Raw genomic sequence first — 19,665 nt, forward strand, 5'->3', positions numbered from 1 at the left:
ATGGTGTAAAGCAATGTTTTCAGTTCCACTCTTGTCTGCAGACACCAGCTGACTTAGCTCAGTGAGAAATCCTGCCACCTTCCTTCCCAGCGGACCTTGTAGAAAGATGCATTGTGTGGGGCATTTCATTTTGGCTTCCTTTCTGAAAACGTCTTAAGATACTTTTTAAAGTATACGCATTATAACAAAGAAATACTGCCTGGCAGCTTACTTGACTGGACTATGTGTTTTATTTTTCAAAAACCAGGTATAGGTGAGGCTTTCTTGTCAACTGAGAGTCACAATAGCTGTTGGGGAAAAACAACCTGATTAATTGTTCTTTGTACTAGAAGCAGGCTGAATTTTATCCCAAGGGCTTTAAAAGGACACTTCAAGATTGAGTCAGCAGTTTTCTCACACTTCAACATATTTTTCAGTGTCTTTTCTTCTAATACTGCTAATAAATGTTAACGTCATTATACCTGAGAATAGTTTAGCAACAGTAATCTCTCCCTCACTGTGAGTGTGTGTGTGTGTGTGTGTGTGTGTGTATGTGTGTGTGTGTGTATGTATTCAATAGTGATTATATATTCAGCTCTTTGCTGACTTTGGAAAGTGTTGAGTGACCAGTACTCAGCAAATTGTACTGAATGTAGTATCCACCAACAAGTATTTGTGGAAGTGATAACTGTTCTTTAGCAAAGAAACCTCTTAAATGATAAATTTGGGGCAGGACCAAACCCCTCCCTCCTGTGTCGAAGCTGAACAAGGCATCCCATTCTAGGGAATGTATTCCAAAATGCCATTTCATGCACCCAGGATAAGTCCTGGTACCACTGCCAGGGGCTCCACAAAGAGGCTTTACCCTCTCTGAGGAGTAGATTGGGGTGGGATGGGGGAGGTGGGGGCAGAAGAAGGGGAGTGAGGGGGAACTGTGATTGGTATGTAAAATGAAGGAAGAAGGATTCTATGACCTAGGAGCATCAAGATTATGATGGGAAAATCTACAGAGACGGCTGAACCAAGCTAGTGGGAACTCACAAACTTTAGACCTACAACTATGGAGGCTTCATGGGACTGGACTAGGCCCTCTGCATAAGCAAGATAGTTGTATAGCTTGGTCTGTTTAAGGGGCCCCTGGCAATGGGATCAGGGTCTATCCCTGGTGCATGACCTGGCTTTTTGGAGTCCATTACCTATGGTGAGATACCTTGAACAGCCTTGATGCAGCGGGGAGGGCTTGGACCTGCCTCAACTGAATGTACCAATCTTTGTTGACTCCTCATGGGAGGCCTTACCTTTTCAGAGGAGGGGATGGGAGTGTATTGGGGGCGGGGAAGGCTGAGGGAGGAGTGGGGGGAGGGATGAGAGAGGGATCTGTGGTTGGTATGTAAAATGAATAAAAAATTAATCAAAAAAAGAAGAAGAAATAGATAAATTTTAAAAAAAAGATGTATTTGGGACAGGTTGGATGGCTCAGTGAATAAGGATTATTGTAGCCAATAAGGATTATTGACAAACTGAGTGTACACTCCAAGACCCACCTGGTAAAAGGAGAAAATCAGCTCCCATAAGCTGTCCTCTGACCTCCACAAATACACTGTGGCACAAGCATGCCCCACACATACAGGAGTAAGGAAATTAACATAAGAAAAACAATGTATCTGTATAGTTTCTCTCTAGGAGTTCATATGGCACAAGTCACTTAGTATCTGCTGCCCCGATTTCACACCCACTGAAATATCAAATACCAGACCAGGGGCTACATGATCACTCCTTAGTTTGGGCTAGCTCATATTTAACAATCTCAATCTCAAAAGCATATAATTAACTTTTTAGATGTATCTTTAAAATGTCTAGATGTATTCTCAAAGTGTGAGATCTATATGTTGCTGACACAACATTCCCATAGAGCTGGAGCTTGCACACACACACACACACACACACACACACACACACACACACACAATTTCAGAAGTGGTTAAGCACATTTATCCAGTTAATTGGACTTAAAAGTAGCAGATTGGAGACTTGAACCCGGGTCTCTCTTATTTATTTCATGATTTAACTACAATGCTATGCTGAGAGAGACCTTCCTGTGCTTGAACGAAATACTTTCTTTCACAAAAAAAGGAGAGGGAAATAACACTGCTGACTGAAGAAACCATTACTTGACAGTTAATAACTTGGAAAATTCGGGTATTTTAATTTCTCTCTGATATTCCGGGGTCTCAAGCCTTGTATCTGTTGTCGTATGATGTGGCTTTTTTCAATTGCAGCCTTTGTGTCATCCTTCAAGGACAGTGTGTTGGATATACCTCTGAATACCAGGGACACTGGCTTTCACAGGAGACCAGCATCCTTTCATTTATTCTCTGTGCTCCCAGGTGGTATTCGAGGTGACAGCTGGGCCCCCAGTCTTCTCCTTGGGGATTACAGCTGCTGAACTGCTTTCGGCTTTCTTTGCCAGCGTATGTTTTTAGTGATAAAGGATCAAGAAGACTGCATCCTCCTCCCCTCTCCTGAGTCGTCCCCTGGCATTCTCAGTGAAATGTTAGTTGGAAAATCATCCTCCTACAGTGGCAGTTAGATAATTGAAATTCATTGCAGAGGGGAGAAAATCACTTCTGGAGGCTTATTTCTCTGCAGATTCATTATTAGGATTTTGACCCAGGATTTACACTAGTCAAGAGCAGGGGGAGGCAGGGATTAGAGGAGGGGAAGGGTCTCCTGGAACCTTCTGAATTGTAATGATTCCATCCCAAGCCCATGCTTCTGAGACAGGCTGCTTACCTTGAACACACTCCTCGTCTCTGCTCCTGCAGATGTTCCTTTTGATGTCAGGTCCCCCTGCAAAGCATCTTTAGCAAACATTAGTTGAGGGTTAGATGTGCAGTGTTTGTATTAACATGAGGACTTATCAAACATCTTTTTTTTTCCCTTTGAACATCCCTAAGCACTTCAACAACCTTATCACTCCTTTTCCTGCTTCCTGCAAGATTTTCTCAGGCATTCATGTTAACAGGATGATGTGTTTGTCAATGAGGATGCTCTTTCCTTTTCATGAGAAATGTGGTTTTAAATATATGTTCTCTCTGACAAGCATAACTGACGTTAGTAAGAAAGAGAAAGTCTAATTTTAAAGTCTAATTTTCTGATTCATTGAATTCAGTAGACAGAAGAGAGCACAAACTTACAATGTTGTAAGATTTTTGAGGACTATTAAGAGGACATTGCTAACATTATTTTATGTCTAAATATGATGGCCCTGGGACATAAAATAGATTCTGAAGAAACAAAACAAGCAAAGGAAGTTTACAATGTAGACTGTAAACTCACTAAGCCTACCAAGTATAAGTTAATAATACTTTCTGATCCATAATTTATATTTTGACTACAACTGCTTAATAAAAGTAATAATAAATGTTACAATAGAAAGTTGTTTTTTAATAAAGGGAACATACTTGCGTCATTAGGAGAGAAATAAAGTTGAAATACAAATAATAATGTATTAATGTAGAATCTAATACGCAATGAAACACATTGATTTATGATCAGTCTTCCTGATATGTCTTCTATTTCATAGACTGATGATGCAAAGTTGGGAAGCAAGAATTAAACTGTTGCAAATGCATTAAAACAAGGATTCAAAATTATCCATGCAGAGGAACTGTCCATTAATTTGCATTAAGTTTGTATCATTGGCTTCTGTATTGTAAAGAGTTCAATTGTTAAAACTCTTTAAAACCACTTAGGAAGTGCTGAAGCATCAATTTTTTTTTAAATGTACACATCTGGCAGATAAGTAAAAGTTACCAACCATACAAAGGTACACTGTAAAAAGAAGAAATAGAAAACAAAAACAAATGGATACAGATAATCCAGATGTGCATGGACTTTGAGTTGAGTATGATTAACATGCTTTAAAAAACACATATTAAGCTGAAATAATTTATCAAAGAATTGGAATCTGTAAAGTCAGATAAAACAGAAAACCTAATAAATTAAAATTGATGCATAAATTTATGATAGTTTATTAGGCACAGCTAGAAAGAAAAAAATAATTAACAGTGAGAAAATGTTAGAAAATACCCAACCTTGGGGCTGGAGAGATGGCTCAGAGGTTAAGAGCACTGGCTGTTCTTCCAGAGGTCCTGAGTTCAATTCCCAGCACCCACATGGTGGCTCACAACCATCTGTAATGACATCTGGCCTGCAGGGATACATGCAAACAACACTGTATATATAATAAATAAATCTTTTAAAAAAAAAGAAAATACCCAACCTTAATGAAAATGTTTATATGGCTATGTGAATTATATATATATATATATATATATATATATATATATATATATACATATATATATATATTAGACAGTAAAAACATTTGACATTTGTGCCACTTGGGGTTATGAATAAAAGATATAGAAAGAAAAATAATTAGGCCTACATTATTTCAGAGGTACTGAATAAGAATCCTTAAACATGGACAGAAATAATTAGGAGATATTCAAGAAAAGTGAAAACCTGAAGCGGGATAAAAAGTACAAATATTGAAAATTAAAAACAACAATGTTTTGTAAGCTACAGTTAGTAATAACAAATCAAAATCAAAAAGATTGTCACCAGAAGCCAGTAAAGAGTGAACTGACACCTTAAACACACACGTTAAAAAAAAAAGTCAGGCAATCTAAAATGCAATATCCAGTGAAAATATCCAAAAGTAGGTCAGTCAGAAACTTAAAGAAAGTAAAGAAAATAAAAGAAAAACTGTTCAGTAGGATGAAAATAATTTTAAATTGAAGTTCAAGGTTTAAGAAAATATAAGTACCGGGAATTATACACATTTGGATAAATACAGGTCATTCTCTGTTTATAGAATAATAGAAACCTTGTAGGATTAAATGCGTGCATAGAATTAAGTGCATGATAGCAACTTAAGGATGAACAGAAAATAAATAAAATAAATAGTTAACAGGGAGAAAATGTTAAATAGAAAATACCCAAACTTAATGAAAATGTTTATATGGGTATGTGACTAAAATATCTATATTAGACAGTAAAGACATGATATGTTTATATGAAAATAAACTCTAAAACTTGCAGGTCTAAAAGTTGTTAGAAACTAGAATAATACTAATTTTACTTAATGTTAATTTAAGGATGGATTTTATAGTCTTTAGGATAGCACCAAAGAATGCAAAAGACAGTAGAACTAAACAGGCAAAAGAAGAACACAGTAAATACTGCAACTCCAGGAAACTCACGACAGACACTGAGTAGTGACTAGTACTGGATAAACCTTCTCTTCATAAACCACTGTTAGAGATGCAGTAATGTATAAACAAGCAACCAGCAGTGTGTAGTTCTACATTATTAAAAACAGAAAGCAGACGGCATAAGCCTGGACTCACCTTGGGTTTCTCCCTGGGGATATTTTCAAATATGACTGTGAGGTCCATGCTCTGATACTACAAAAGGAGGAGTTTGTGAGAGACGGGATGCTGAGGAGGTTTTGAAGACCCATGGAAGAAAAGACACACTTTATTCACTCCCTGAGAAGGCTGCTAGGCAGGCAGCTGCCAGGAGGCACTGAGCACATGTCAACACATACAGGCAGGCTTAGGCTCACATGTAGGCTGGCACACAAGCCTACAGAGAGATACACACAGACAGTCTGGCTGGCCAAGGGGAAAATTCAAGGGCACATTTACCCACAGTCACAAAAGTAACTGTCTGCCAAAAATAGTATATAATGGATTATGGTACTGTGAACTTTGGGTCCCTAGATAGTTGATGTCAGTCACTTTGTGTTAACTCATAGCTCCTGGATGTCTAGTGTCAGCTGTTTTACCAAATCATGCAGGATATCCATATCTGTGCTACATTGTCTTAACATAAGCATCAACAGGCCTTACAGCTTTCTATCTCTCACAACAGCACAGGAAAATAAATCCCAAGGAGTAGAAGAGCTTTCAATTTGGTCCTCCTGGGATATTTGTGACTGGGCTCCCACCATATGCCAGCAGAGGCCTAAAATCCATGAGTCTGGCCACCATGGACTAGAATCTCAAAAACTGTGAGTAAAAATAAGCTTTTTTTCCTTTACAGGTTGAGTAGCTCAAGTAATAAATACTGTAATGGAGAGCTGGCTCATATACAGCAAGGAGTTGGATTCTGAAGGGGGGATTAATTTTGTTGTGTTTTCTACCCTTTCCTGCATGCACACTTTTGTTTTCCCTTTTTCTTTCACAAGCCCACATGTACCCCATCAGAAAACCTTAATTTTTTTAAAAGTGTCTTTGGTTCAATATCGCTACCTTCACATTTCAATCCTAGTCCTAACCATCAGCCAAGAGCTTAAGAGAACTTCAGGAAATGCAAGGGACAGAGCAGTCTCAGAAGGCAGTAAGTAGGCTCGCCACCATGGATGAGCTTGAAGGATCTAGGGTTGTGAAGGTGACGAGGAGAAAAGCCTGATTCAGCCCAACTTTTATCAACATGCTTTTCTGCCTCACACTTCACTTCTTTCTTTGAGCCCCAGCTGAAACCTGTGTCCAAGGAACTTATTGACACATCCCACATAGGTTATTCAAGCTTAGAAACAGTAGAAGAGGATTGTCCTGGTTAACTTCGGTTGCTGACTTTATGTAGCCTAGAGTCTTACGAGCGGAGAAGCCTCGATTGAGGAAAGGCCTAGATCAAGCTGGTCTGTGGCATATCTACTAGCAACTTCCCGATTACTAATTGATAATAAGACTAAGCCCACCACGGTAGGTAGCACTATTGCAGTGGCGAGTGGTCCTGGACTAGGTAAAAGAGCTAGATAAGCAAGAGCCAGTGACTGCTGGCAAGCAGAATTTTCCCATGGTTTCTGCTTCAAGTTCCTGCCTTGGGTTCCTGACATGACTGATTTTTCTCTATGATGGACTGTAATCTATAGGATGTAATAAACCCTGGGCTCTTCTAAGTTGCCTTTGGTTACAGTGTTTGACCTAAGTAACATACTCAGTTCATTATTCTCCACCACCATCTTTGAAAGGAAGGATATATTTTTCCTTTGCTCTATCCCAGGTCCTAGATCAAGACCTATGTTAGTTTTAGTATTAAGAGGCAGACAATAATGAGCAACCCAAAATGGATACATTAAATCTTACCCATTGTTCATTTCACAATCAGGCACAAGTTGCTGTGGGTTGATGTCTTGGTTTTGTTCTCTTGTAACAGAATACCTGAGACTATTTTTATGGAGAACAAAAATTCACTTTTCACAGTTCTGGAAGCGAAATGTCCCAAATCAAAAAACCAGTATTGACATCTGATGAGGGCTCGTCTTGCATCATCATGGGACAGAAAACTGAATTTCAAGAGAATAATTTCAAGAGAATATACAGTCTTCTGGTTAAGACTGTATAAAGCCTCTTTTATAAGGAGGGTCACATAACTCATTCAATTACCTCTAACACTTTCACATCTAAGCACTGTCTAATTGGCAATACCCGAATTTTAGAAGAGGGAGCGTTCAAAACATTTCTGGTCATTGTCCATTCGGAGTCCAAGTGTCCAAGAACATATATCTGTCCAATTTAGGTCGGCCAATAATATGTACGGTTGCTGCTATTGCAACAAAGGAATGTCTAGGACACAAAGCTTTGTATTTTCCATTCTATTTACACCCATTTCCTACTTCTACTGGTCAACCCCAGAGGACGTCAGGGGAGTGATAGGCAGTAATATCCAGGCTGCATTGTCAAATGTTCATTTCTCTCGGATCTCTTCAGAAACCATTTGTGTGTGTGTGTGTGTGTGTGTGTGTGTGTGTGTGTGTGTGTGTGTGAAGACCTCTTTTTTGTTTGTGTTTCAGATCCCCTGGTGTTTCTGAAGTTCATTTCTCATATTATATAATTCCAATCAGTGTGATATCTAGCTGGGAGCCTTACATTTTGATTTCTTCCATTGATCTAAAGGCTCTCTCTGCATTGCCATCTGTCAATCAATGCCTATTTTTAGGATACTTTAAAGGAAATAATTTTGTTTTTTGCAGTACAAGCAATGTCTCAATGAGTGTAATCAATATTCTGGCACATACAGTAGAATAAATAAGTTGATAGAGTTAAAGGAATAATGTCCTTGCAAAGAAACCAAGTCCTAACTTTTATTTCTCTGAGTTAAGATATGTAATAAAAAATGCTCGCAGTTTCAAGTCAGTAAGTCTACATGAACACTCAGAAGTGGCAACATACACAAGAGAAGATTCCAGAAGCACAATATTTCCGTTCATGTTGAGCTCAATTATGACATTTTATTTTGTTCAGGATGATTAGTCTTTAAACAAATAAAAGACATAAGAAAAATACTTTTGAACACAGCAAGTAAATGTTACACTATTATTTCTACAATAATCTTCCAGATTCCTCTCACATTTTTCTTATCTGCTGGTCAAACATATATTAAACATTTCCCAAGTTTATTATCAAACATGCTTTCCAAACTGTAACATATTTCACCTGTGCTGCTACGAGCATGAATGTGATTAAACACTAATTTTTAAAATTACTTTGAAAATGTTGATTTTAATATAATGATGTCATTACCCTCTTCTTTCTCCTCCCTTCAAATCTTCCCATAGATCACACCTTGCTCTCTTTTGAATTTGTAGCCTCTTTCTTCTTAGTTGTTGTTATACACACACACACACACACACACACACACACACACACACACACACCCCGCTCATTTGTATAATATTGCTTGCATGTATATTTTCAGGGACAACCATTTGGTATTTGATGCTCAATTTGCATGCTATTCTGTGGAAAAGTCTATTTCTCCCTTTTACCATCCCCTAGTTGCCTATAGTTCTTTGAAAATACACTAATTTCTTAATTTAATTTATTCATTTACTTTACATCTCAACTGCACTTTCCCCTCCCTCCTCTCCTCTCATTCCCTCCCTCCATGTTTGAAATTTTGTGTGTGTTTCAAGCATATATTTTATTAATCAAGAATAAAATTCATTATATTTGTTTAATTACTAATTATTTCTAAACAAGTACACTTCAGCACTTTTAAGCATGACATCCTAGGCTCTTCATAGCTCTGAAACTGCAGCTATTGGCATACACCAAAGGGAACAGAGAAGCAATCTGTATAACACTGATCTTACCTAATTACTGCTATTCGTAAATTAACAGGAATTACTGACATGATATGTAGCAATGCTTAGAGTGCTGTTAATGATATCAAACAGACACAACTTAGCCTTAAGACTACAGGATTGCCCTGTATATAATAAAGAAAGAACTATGTAGCTACATGGAGGGACGGATGCTAGTGAACTCAGCAATTTCACTCATTATCTAGATGATTCCTTCTTACAACCCAGCCTGGGAGCTACTTAGAAGTTCCAGGATTCACAGCATCTTCTGGCTGGAAAACACAGTTTAATCATGCCCTGTGTTCTTGCTGCTAAGCGACAGCTCATTTCCTCTGGAGTAGAAGCAAAAACTTTTCCCCGGCAGAATATTATACAGTTTTTATTAAAACAGTATTACTGCCAAATAGTCACTTTTTCATGCTTGTATTTCATGTCTCTGGGGAGTTTTCGAAAGGATAGAGAGAAGGTATGGCTTTGCATCTCTCTCTCAGTAAGATGACTTTTAAACTGATTAGACTAAGGCTTGTGTTGTCTTTCGTGTGGAGTCATAAAGATCATCATCACATGCCACAACACTTATCTCAGAGTTACTGACTTATCAAATATTTCCTTTATCCAAGGACAAGATTGTGACATTGATAAATGATTTTTAAAATGTTATGTGGGATAAATATATACCTTATCCATCATAAGTTACTAAGAGATTATAGTAAAACAATGTCACTGGAAATAGGCCCTGGGATACTATGTAGAAAAGACCTTTCTGAGGATCTCACCTTCTTCTGCCTTATGCTTCTGTTTACGGAATTTATCATATTTTGAATTTCTGCTAAAGCAGTGTACATTTATCTTCCAAAAAGGAAATGAATTTATATGTCATCGAAGATGCTTTTCCCCCACCAGAACTCTTCATATTTTCTAGTTCTTTTTAATCAGTTTTGATTTAGTTTTTCCTAATTATCATAAAGTTGTGCGGTCATCCAACTTCAGCTTGTCTAGATCACTTCCACCCTGCTGTACTTCTTTCCCCATTGTATAAAATACTAGAAAGCCGTCCCCCAGATAGCATTTACCCTTGGAGTTAAGCCCAGATAAAGTTTCAGAGTGAGTAAAATTTATTGTCAAGGTCCTCTAGTCCTGTTTCAGTTTTTCTTTTAGATATCATCAGTAGCAGATGCCAAAGCTTACACTTTTCTGTCATCTATCCTCACAAAGAACACTACTCAACAGCTCTGATTATTATACCCATTTGGCTTTACTGATTAAGAAATATATATATATATATATATATATATATATATATATATATGCTAATTCACATATACATATACACGTGTATCTGTGTGTTTTCCATATGAGTGCATTTGGAAGCCAGAAGACAACTTCCTCAAGAATGGTGTTCACCATTCCCTTGAGACAAGCAGCTCATCAAATAAGCTCTTCACAACTGATGGCTTCTGGAAGAGGTGCAGGAGGGGAAGGACTCAATTCTATTTAAGGGGCAGGCCACTGATAGTTTGACCATGCTCCAGGAAGTATATAGATAACACAAAATAAACTTTTTTCTTACTTTTTTACTTTTTTCTTACTTTTTCTTATTTTTTCTTTACCTTTAGGAGGGTGGAGGTTACAATGGTGGGATATGGACATGGGAAGGACTAGGAAGTGAATATGATTGGGATGTGTGATGTGAAATTCCCAGAAAATCAATTAAAATGTTACGTTAAAAAGAATACATAGAATTAACATTATGGAGACTGATCAATTTGTACTTAAGTATTTAGGAATATATATTCATGTGCATGCACGTGTGTGTGTGTGTGTGTGTGTGTGTGTGTGTGTGTGTGTGTAACAACAATTAAAGACAAAAGAGTTCATGAATATGAAAGAAATAGAGGGGCAAGTATACGGCAGAGCTTGGAGGGAGAAAAGGCAAAGTAAAAATTATGTAATTAATATTATAATCTCAAAAAAATAAAAGAACTGATAAAAAGTAAAATGCAGTAGAAAGCATCACCAATAGACTTGGACAAACAGAAGACAGAATATTAGGAATGGAAAAGGAGATGGATGAATGACTACATTCAAGTATTAATAAGGATGTAAAACACACACGCGTGCATGCACGCACGTGCGCGCACACACACACACACACACACACATACACACATGTGTGTGCATGCACACACTGAGGTGCTACAGAGGACATGGAGAAAGAAGTATCCTTAGAACAGAGCCAAGCATGATGACACATGCCTTTAATCCCAGTGCCAACCATGGAGACCTGGAGGTCTGTACAAACAGGCAGTAACAAGGAACCACTGATAACCATTGTGAACAAAAGAATGGAATTGCCTCAAAAATTAAAAATGAAACAATAAAGTAATCTAACTACGCAGCTCCTGTATATGTTCATTGGAGATTCTAAGTTAGCACACTGAGGAGATGCTTGCATGCTCATGTTTATTGTTGCACTATTCAAAATATCGAAGACATGGAACCAGATTAGATGCTGCTCATCAACAGATGACTGATTGAAGAAAATACTCTTTTTAAATTTTCTACATCTTTTTACTTTGCGTATACACATGAATGCACACATATGCATGCCATGGCACATATGCAGAAGTCAGAGGAGCAGGAGTCAATTCTCTTCTTCCACCTTGTGAGTTCCATGAATCAAACTCAGGTCATCAGTCTTGGTGACCAGAGTCTTTATCAACGGATCCATCTTTCCTGCCCTGTAACTACATCCTTCTTCAAGCCTGGAAACCACAGCTTGATGCCCCAATGTCTATAGAATTCTTTTTGTCTTCTCACATTTGTTTGATAAAAATCAAACTCTATTGCCCAGAAATATAAATACTTTCCTATCGTCACTGCTCTGATAGATGAATTCATGGATAACTCAGGGACCTAAAGAGGAAAAATTATACTAGGCAAATATTATTATTGTTCATACAACATTCCCCATCAAGAGAATGAACAACAGTGGTGGGACCTGGAAATCACTGATGTCTTACTTGTTTGTGCTTAGAAGGAAGCAGGGGAGCCATGGAGAAAGAAAGAGTTCCTGCACCTAGGAAGACAGATTATTCTGTTGCTATGGAAATAAAACAATCAGAACTTATTTTTAACATGATAAGTAAATGGCATCTTTCCAGTTATCACAAAAAATTAACACTGAAGACAGATTTTTCCCATTTTTTTCTTTTTCTTTATTCTTCTTTCATATAATACACCCCAACCGCAGCCTCTCCTCCCTCCCTTCCTCCCAGCACCCCCCACCTCTCCTCTTCCCCAGATCCACTGCTCCTCCATTTCCCTTCAGAAAAGAACAGGCCTCCCAATGATATCAGTCAAACACAGCATAACAAGATAAAATAAGACTAGGCATAAACCTGCATATCAAGTCTGGACAAAGCAACACAGTAGGAGGGAAAGGGTCCCATGAGCAGACAACAGAGTCAGAGATACCCCTGCTCCCACTGTTAGAAGTTCAACAAAACACCAAGCCAAACAACCACAGCATATATGCAGAGAGCCTGTTACAAACCCATACAGGTTCCATGGTTGCTACTTCAGTCTCTGTGAGCCCCTACGAGTTCTGCTTAGTTGATTCAGTGGGCTATTTTCTCCTGATATCCTTAACCTCTCTAACTCCTATAATCCTTCCTGCCCCTCTTCTGTGGGGTTCCATGAGCTTTGCCTAATTTGGGTGTGGTGATATTTTATATGTGCTGAAATGTGGTGATATTTTATTTGTATGTTAATAAATGAAGTTTGCCTGGAGATCAGAGGAAATAGCAAGCCATTAATGCAAAAGTCAGGCAGTGGTAGCACATGCCCTTAATCGGATCACTTGGCAGGCAGGGTCTCTGAGTGTTCAAGGACACACTAGGGGACAGAGCCAAGCATAATGACACATGACTTTAATCCCAGTGCCAACCATGGAGACCTGGAGGTCTGTACAGACAGGCAGTAACAAGGAAGTGAGGTAGCTGGGCTAAGAGTCAATGAGAGGGCAAAACAGTAAGGCAATAAAGGCGCGGGTAAGACAGGAAGTAGCTCTCTTTGGAAGCTATGGCGTGATGAGTTAAGGTTAGATGGTGGCTCTCACTAGTTCCCTGATCTCTAAGGTACCCGTATATTTCACCCCTATATTTGGCCCATGTTTTTTATTTAATAAGATGGCTTAGAAAATCGGCTACATTTGGGTCTTTGCATCTGCTCCCAGCAGTTGCTGGAGGAAATGACTCTGATGACAATTGGGCTGGGCCTCAATATATGAGTACAGCAGAATATCATTAGGGATCATTTCATTGATTTTTTTTTTTTTTTTGTCAGTTGTGTTTGGTTCTACCCTAGGTCTCTGATCCATCCAGCTTCCAGGATCAGGTCCTGTTCATCCAAGCAGTGTCAGGCATGGGCTTCTTCCCATGGTGTGGGTCTCAAGTTAGATCTGTCATTGGTTAGTCACTCCCAAAAGCTCTGAGCCATCATTGTTCCAGCACATCTTGCAGGCAGAATAGGTGTGGGTCCAAGGTTTTGTGGCAGGGTTGGTGTCTCAGTTCACTACTAGTAGCTGAACGTGGTAACAAAAGATGACTGGTTCAGGCACCATATCCTCCTGTAGCTAGAGTTTTCCTGCCTGGCCCACAGTCAGGACAAATCTCTGTCACCTGCCAGTCCCACAGCCCCTCAGACCCAACCAAGTAAACACAGAGACTTATATTGCTTACAAACTGTATGGCCATGGCAGGCTTCTCGTTAACTGTTCTTACAGCTTAAATTAATCCATTTCTATAAATCTATACCTTGCCACATGGCTCGTGGCTTACCGGCATCTTCATATGCTGTTTGTCATCGTGGCAGCTGGCAGTGTCTCCCTGACTCAGCCTTCCACTTTCCAGAATTCTCTTTTCTGCTTGTCCCACCTATCCTTCCTGCCTGGCTACTGGCCAATCAGTGTTTTATTTACTAACCAATCAGAGCAACACATTTGACATACAGAACATCCCACAGCATCCTCCATTACTAGGAGTCATCACTAGGGTCACCCTCACAGGTTCCAGGGAGTTTACACTGCACTAGGTTTCCATATCATCCCTTAAATGCCTACCTGTTTCAGTCATCCCTCCCCATACTCTCTTGCCCCTCCTTCCCTTCTTCACCTGATCCCTCCTATTCCCATCCCCACTCACTCTATTCTATTTTCCCTTCCCAGGGAGATCCATATGTACCCCCTGGACCTTTCCTCTTTATTTAGCTTCTCTGGGTTCATGGATTGTAGCATGATTGTCCTTTACTTAGCAGTTAATATCCACTTATAGGTAAGTATAAATCATGTTTATCTTTTCTGTGTCTGAGTTTCCTCGCTCAGGATGTTTTTTTCTAGTTGCATCCATTTGCCTGCAAATGTACTTGTTCCTAATATTCTCTTTTTAATATGTTGAGATATAATTTAAAGAAAATGAAAATGTACCATTTTTGAGTAAAGATTTGATGATGTGAACATTAAAGACTGTGAAATGTCACAAAATAAAAAGCCTGACAATAAATTATCTATGTTCACATTCTAAAAGTCAAAGAAAATGTAACTAACACCCTGAACAGAAGAAGAGAAAGGGCATTCATTTAGGAACCACAGCCTTACTGTCTTTTTAAAGAATTTCTTGCTTTTGTTCCCAACAGAATTTTAATATTATTGTAGTCTAATAGGCCAGTGTCTCACAGACATTGCATGCACTCAAATAGTTGTATTCATGGCAAAATGACGTTTGACTAAAGCCCTGTGACAATCATGGTAGAAAGTGTGGTCACACTGAAGAGTAAACACAAATCACTTCAAGAGAGAAAACACTTGTAAAGAAGCTTTGCTGAAGTAGCAGACACATGGATGGGTCACATGTAATATAACACTTTGCTTTTAGAGTCAGGGGAAAAAAATGGTTGTATGCATTTTAAATTGTCCCAAACAGCACTGGATACAGCACTTACGCTCGGAGCTGTACAACTATACATATTGTTTATGAATTGCTTTCCTGCAATCTTTTTAACAGACATGGAGGCGTTATCTTTCTGAACAGACAAATTTTAACCTGGAGTAGCTACATAAAAAAGTTAGTGTCAGGTTGGAAATCTTTTTTTTTTTTTTAAGCATTGAATTTCAGTCTCTCTTTGGAAGAGTGTGTATACTTGTCAGTATGTGCACTTAAATGTTTGAATCTTATAATGTACAAATTTTCTTAAAAGATTTTTTTAAAAAATAAGTAAAGTAGTAGAAAAGACCTAGCTGATTTGTCATTAGCTGAGAGGACATGTAAATTAGTTATTCTAATCACATAATCATATTTTAAGTAGAAAGCGGTGAAATAAATACTGTACATCAGTGATGCTCAACTTTCCTAATGCTGTGAACCTTTAATACAATTCCTCATGTTGTAGTGACCCCCAACCACAAAATTATTTTGTTGCTGTTTCATAACCATAATTTTGCTACTGCCATGAATCATGATGTAAATATCTGATATGCAACTCCTGAAGGGATTGTGACCCACACATTGAGAACTACAGCTGTATAGCTTATGAGAAAGGAAGCCGTATGTTGTGACATACACAAAACATCATTTTGTTTTCTTATTTTAGTTTCCACCATTTAACAATGATGATTTATTGCTGGATTTCATAAAGAAAACAAAAATGTTCACATGTTAACACTTTTTCAAACACAAACATTAAATAAATTTAACAACATGAATGATGTTTTCAAGAAATATTACTCCAGTACATAGTGAGTTGAGGAAGCAGAATTTATTTGTGATCAAATAAAAAAGTCTGTTTGAAATACAATTTTGTTTCAACACCAGGGCTATCGCTAATTCCAAGATTTACTCATGTACTCTTGCAGTAATTTAATGAAGTGTAATGATGTATCAGAGAAAATAGAAAAGCCGGGATATCCCCACTGTATTCTTCTTTGCCTCTATATTCATCAGTATCCTATGACATTTATCACAAGTAATTGGGTCTCTAATAGCCATTTTATCCTGCTACTGTTGCCATTTGAATGTGAAACAAATCAATTACATGATACAGATAAGGAAAAATAACAAGTTCACACAGATCACAGACCTTAAAATAGTAAGAATAAGGTCTTACGAGCCATATAAGCTGGTGTCTATGATGTCTTTGGGTCTTTGGTTCAGGTCCCTTCTTCAGGTGCTCCAGCAGATCATAGATGGGGTGGATGCTGGGGCAAGCCAAGTCATAACCCTGGTTCTGGGCCTGAGCAGCTGTAGGGTTGGTCCACCAGATGGGAAGTGCAGATAACTCTCCCAAGGTCACAATTTCTGTGCCAGCTCACCTACCCCTGTGCTAACCATGTTGGTTCTATTGTGCTGCCCTGGCAAGGTACAGGGCCTGCTCTCCCAAGTGCTGCAGCTGGTGGGGGTCATGGATGACTCTCCCACTCCTATGACCATAGGATCATCTCGCCCACCTGCCTCAGGCATTGATTGGTGATGGGGGTTACTTCTCCCCTATCCCTATTTCCACAAGACAAATGGGTAATGAGGACAGTTCTCCCATGGTCTATGGCCATACTCTTACACCCTGTGATATTACCATCACATTTACTTTTGCATCTACAACTGAGATTTTTGGCTTCAAAAACCACTGAATCCAGAGTTATATTCATCTCTTCTCATCACTCAATATTAAGAAAATTCACCTCTACAAAATCCAGAAATAAATAAAACAAAATCACACAAAGGATTTTCCTGAAGTGTGTCTCACAGAACACTAAGCCCTTATAGTACAAGTAAATTATAAGTTAAAACACATCTAGTATTTAATTATGGTAAGGGCATGAAAGAAGTAGACAGTTTCATTTATTTGGGCTTTCCAAACATCATTATTCCAGTGTACAGCTTGTAACTTGCAAGGGATTAACTGTGCATGCATCAAGAGTTTGTGCATGGAGATTTTTTTGTTTCTAAATAGTTCTGTGGTTTAACATTTTTTAGAGCACACTGAGGGGTATACTGCAGTGAATACTGACTCCCACATAATTCAGAAGCATAAAAAGTAGCATGTGATATCTAGCTGGGCCACACCCTCCCTCATTATATGGCAACTTCATATAACTCCTCAAATCTTTTATATGTGTACATGGTTTAAGAAGTTTCTACAGTAGTAGGATTTCATATGTCTTTCAAAGGTCATCTGTGTTAGTTGTTTTTCTAGTATTCTCTCTTCTACCCTGCCCTCTCATCGTCCTCCCCATCTAATCATGCTTCTCTAATTTTCCCTTTATCCCTATATTCTATGTTCTAGTTCCCCTTCATTGGAAGACATTGCCCAGTCACTTACTACCTACCTATGCCTTGTGCACATTCTGAATGAGACATAAATCTCTAAAGCTCAAAAATTAACACCCACATATTACAGAAAATATGCAATGTTTATCTTTCTGGGTCTTGGTTAATTCATTTAGGATGATTGTTTCTGGCTTCATCTACTTACCTGCAAATTTCATTTTTCTTAACATCTGTATAATATTCCTTTTTGTAAGTGCCCCACATTTCATTATCTATTCGTTAATTGACAGATATCTAGTCTGTTTCTATGTTCTGAGTATTATGAACAGAGCAGCAATGAACAGAAATAAGTCAGTATCTCTATATTAGGATGGAGAGTCCTTTGGGTATATGCCCACTAGTGGTTTCTCTCAATCTTGTAGTATATCAATATTTTCAGCTTTTTAAGGAACCTCCACACTGATTTTCCATAATAACTGTACCAGTTTGCACTCCCACTAGCAAAGAATAAGTGGTCCCCTTTCTCTGCATACTTTCCAGAATGAGCTGACATTTGTTTTTAATAATATTGACCATTCTGACTAAAGTAAGATGAAGACTCAAAGTAGTTTTATTTTGCATATCCCTAATGGTTAAAGCTGTTGAATATTTTCAAGTGGTACTTCAGAATTAAGGAATCATAGTGTTATAAAAAGATATTGTTTTTCTCAAATAATGAAGCAAATGAATGGATGTAATTAACATTTAATATCTGGTCACTAGCAAAGGCCTAATGGCAGCATGCCAGCTAGTAGACTTATTTTAAGTCATATTAATCTCAGAGGAAACAAGGAATTTAGCAAGTGGCTGAATTTATTATTCTGAAATAATGTTATACCCAAATCACAAGTGTCTTCCAATTCTGCTTTTACTATAATTTATTAGACATGAACCTAAGCCAATATTGAACTACAAATCTCTTAGAGATTTGGCCAAACTATAAACATAACAGATGATAGTATAATATAAAACCAAGTTTAAATCCAGTATGGTCACCTGAGAAGGGAGTCTTAGTTGAAGAACGATCTGGAGCAGATTGGCTTGTGGACACATCTGTGGAAGATTGTTATAATTGTTAATTAGATCCCCCTGAATGTAGGTGGCACCATTTCATGTGCTAGGCTCTGAAATGTGTAAGAATGAAGAAAGCTAGCTAAGGAGGAGGAACCAAATAGGCAGCATGGAAGGGATTTGTTTCTATCTGCTCTAGTCTGCATATGGTGTCACCAGCTGTCTGACTTCCTCCTTGACGTCCCTGACACAATGGGCTGGAATCTGGAACTGTAAGCCAAATAAACCCTTTCTTCCCACAGTTGCTTCCAGTCAGAATTTTTCTCACAGCAGCAGAGATGAAACGAGGTCATCTAGATCATGAGACTAAAAAGGAATATCTTGGTTGTCAAGTTATGCAGAGCAAAAGTTGAGACAATGTAGAGCAAAAGTTGAGACAATGTAGTTTACCATAAAGAAACGGACCACATCTGACCCTGGTAACATAAACAACTAGGATTTTTTTCTTAGCCAGAAAGTATAAACTATACAAAATGTTGTCAGAACAACTTCAAGGATCTAGAAACTGATCAAAGTCACACATTGCGAAATATATAGAGATGAAGTTTATACAAGTTCAAGAAAGAATGACCTACAGCTTCCTGGACTGGGCCCACAGCCACTGTCTGTAACAGACCATATTCCAGACATTAAGACACACTAACATTAGCATAAATGGATTGAAATTTTACAATGTATGTGTGAAACTTACAATGGAATTAATTAATTTAGAAATGAACAACAGAAGCAAAAAACAAATATAAGTAATGAGAAATCAAATAAAGCACTTAAATGTAACTGAATCACAGAAGACATTAAAAGGGAAATTAGAAAGAATTTTAATTGAAAGAAAAATAACTTCTCTATATTATAATCCACAAGAAGGAATTCATGTTTGTTATGATGAAAAAGTAAACTCTACAAAAACCTGTGGTTAGGGAAGTCATAGATTATAGCAGGGAAGAGGAAGATGATGCTATTGTTTTGCTAAATGGATATGACGTGCCTGTCAAACTGCCTTCTAAATAACTATGTTTTGCCTATAGATTAATTCTGCTGCCAGTTGTGGTCAGAGAAGTTTTTTTTTAAAACACGAAATTGTAACTGAACAGACTC

Source organism: Peromyscus eremicus, chromosome 7 (assembly GCF_949786415.1).
Source record: "Peromyscus eremicus chromosome 7, PerEre_H2_v1, whole genome shotgun sequence".
In the NCBI taxonomy this organism is placed as follows: Eukaryota; Metazoa; Chordata; class Mammalia; order Rodentia; family Cricetidae; genus Peromyscus; species Peromyscus eremicus.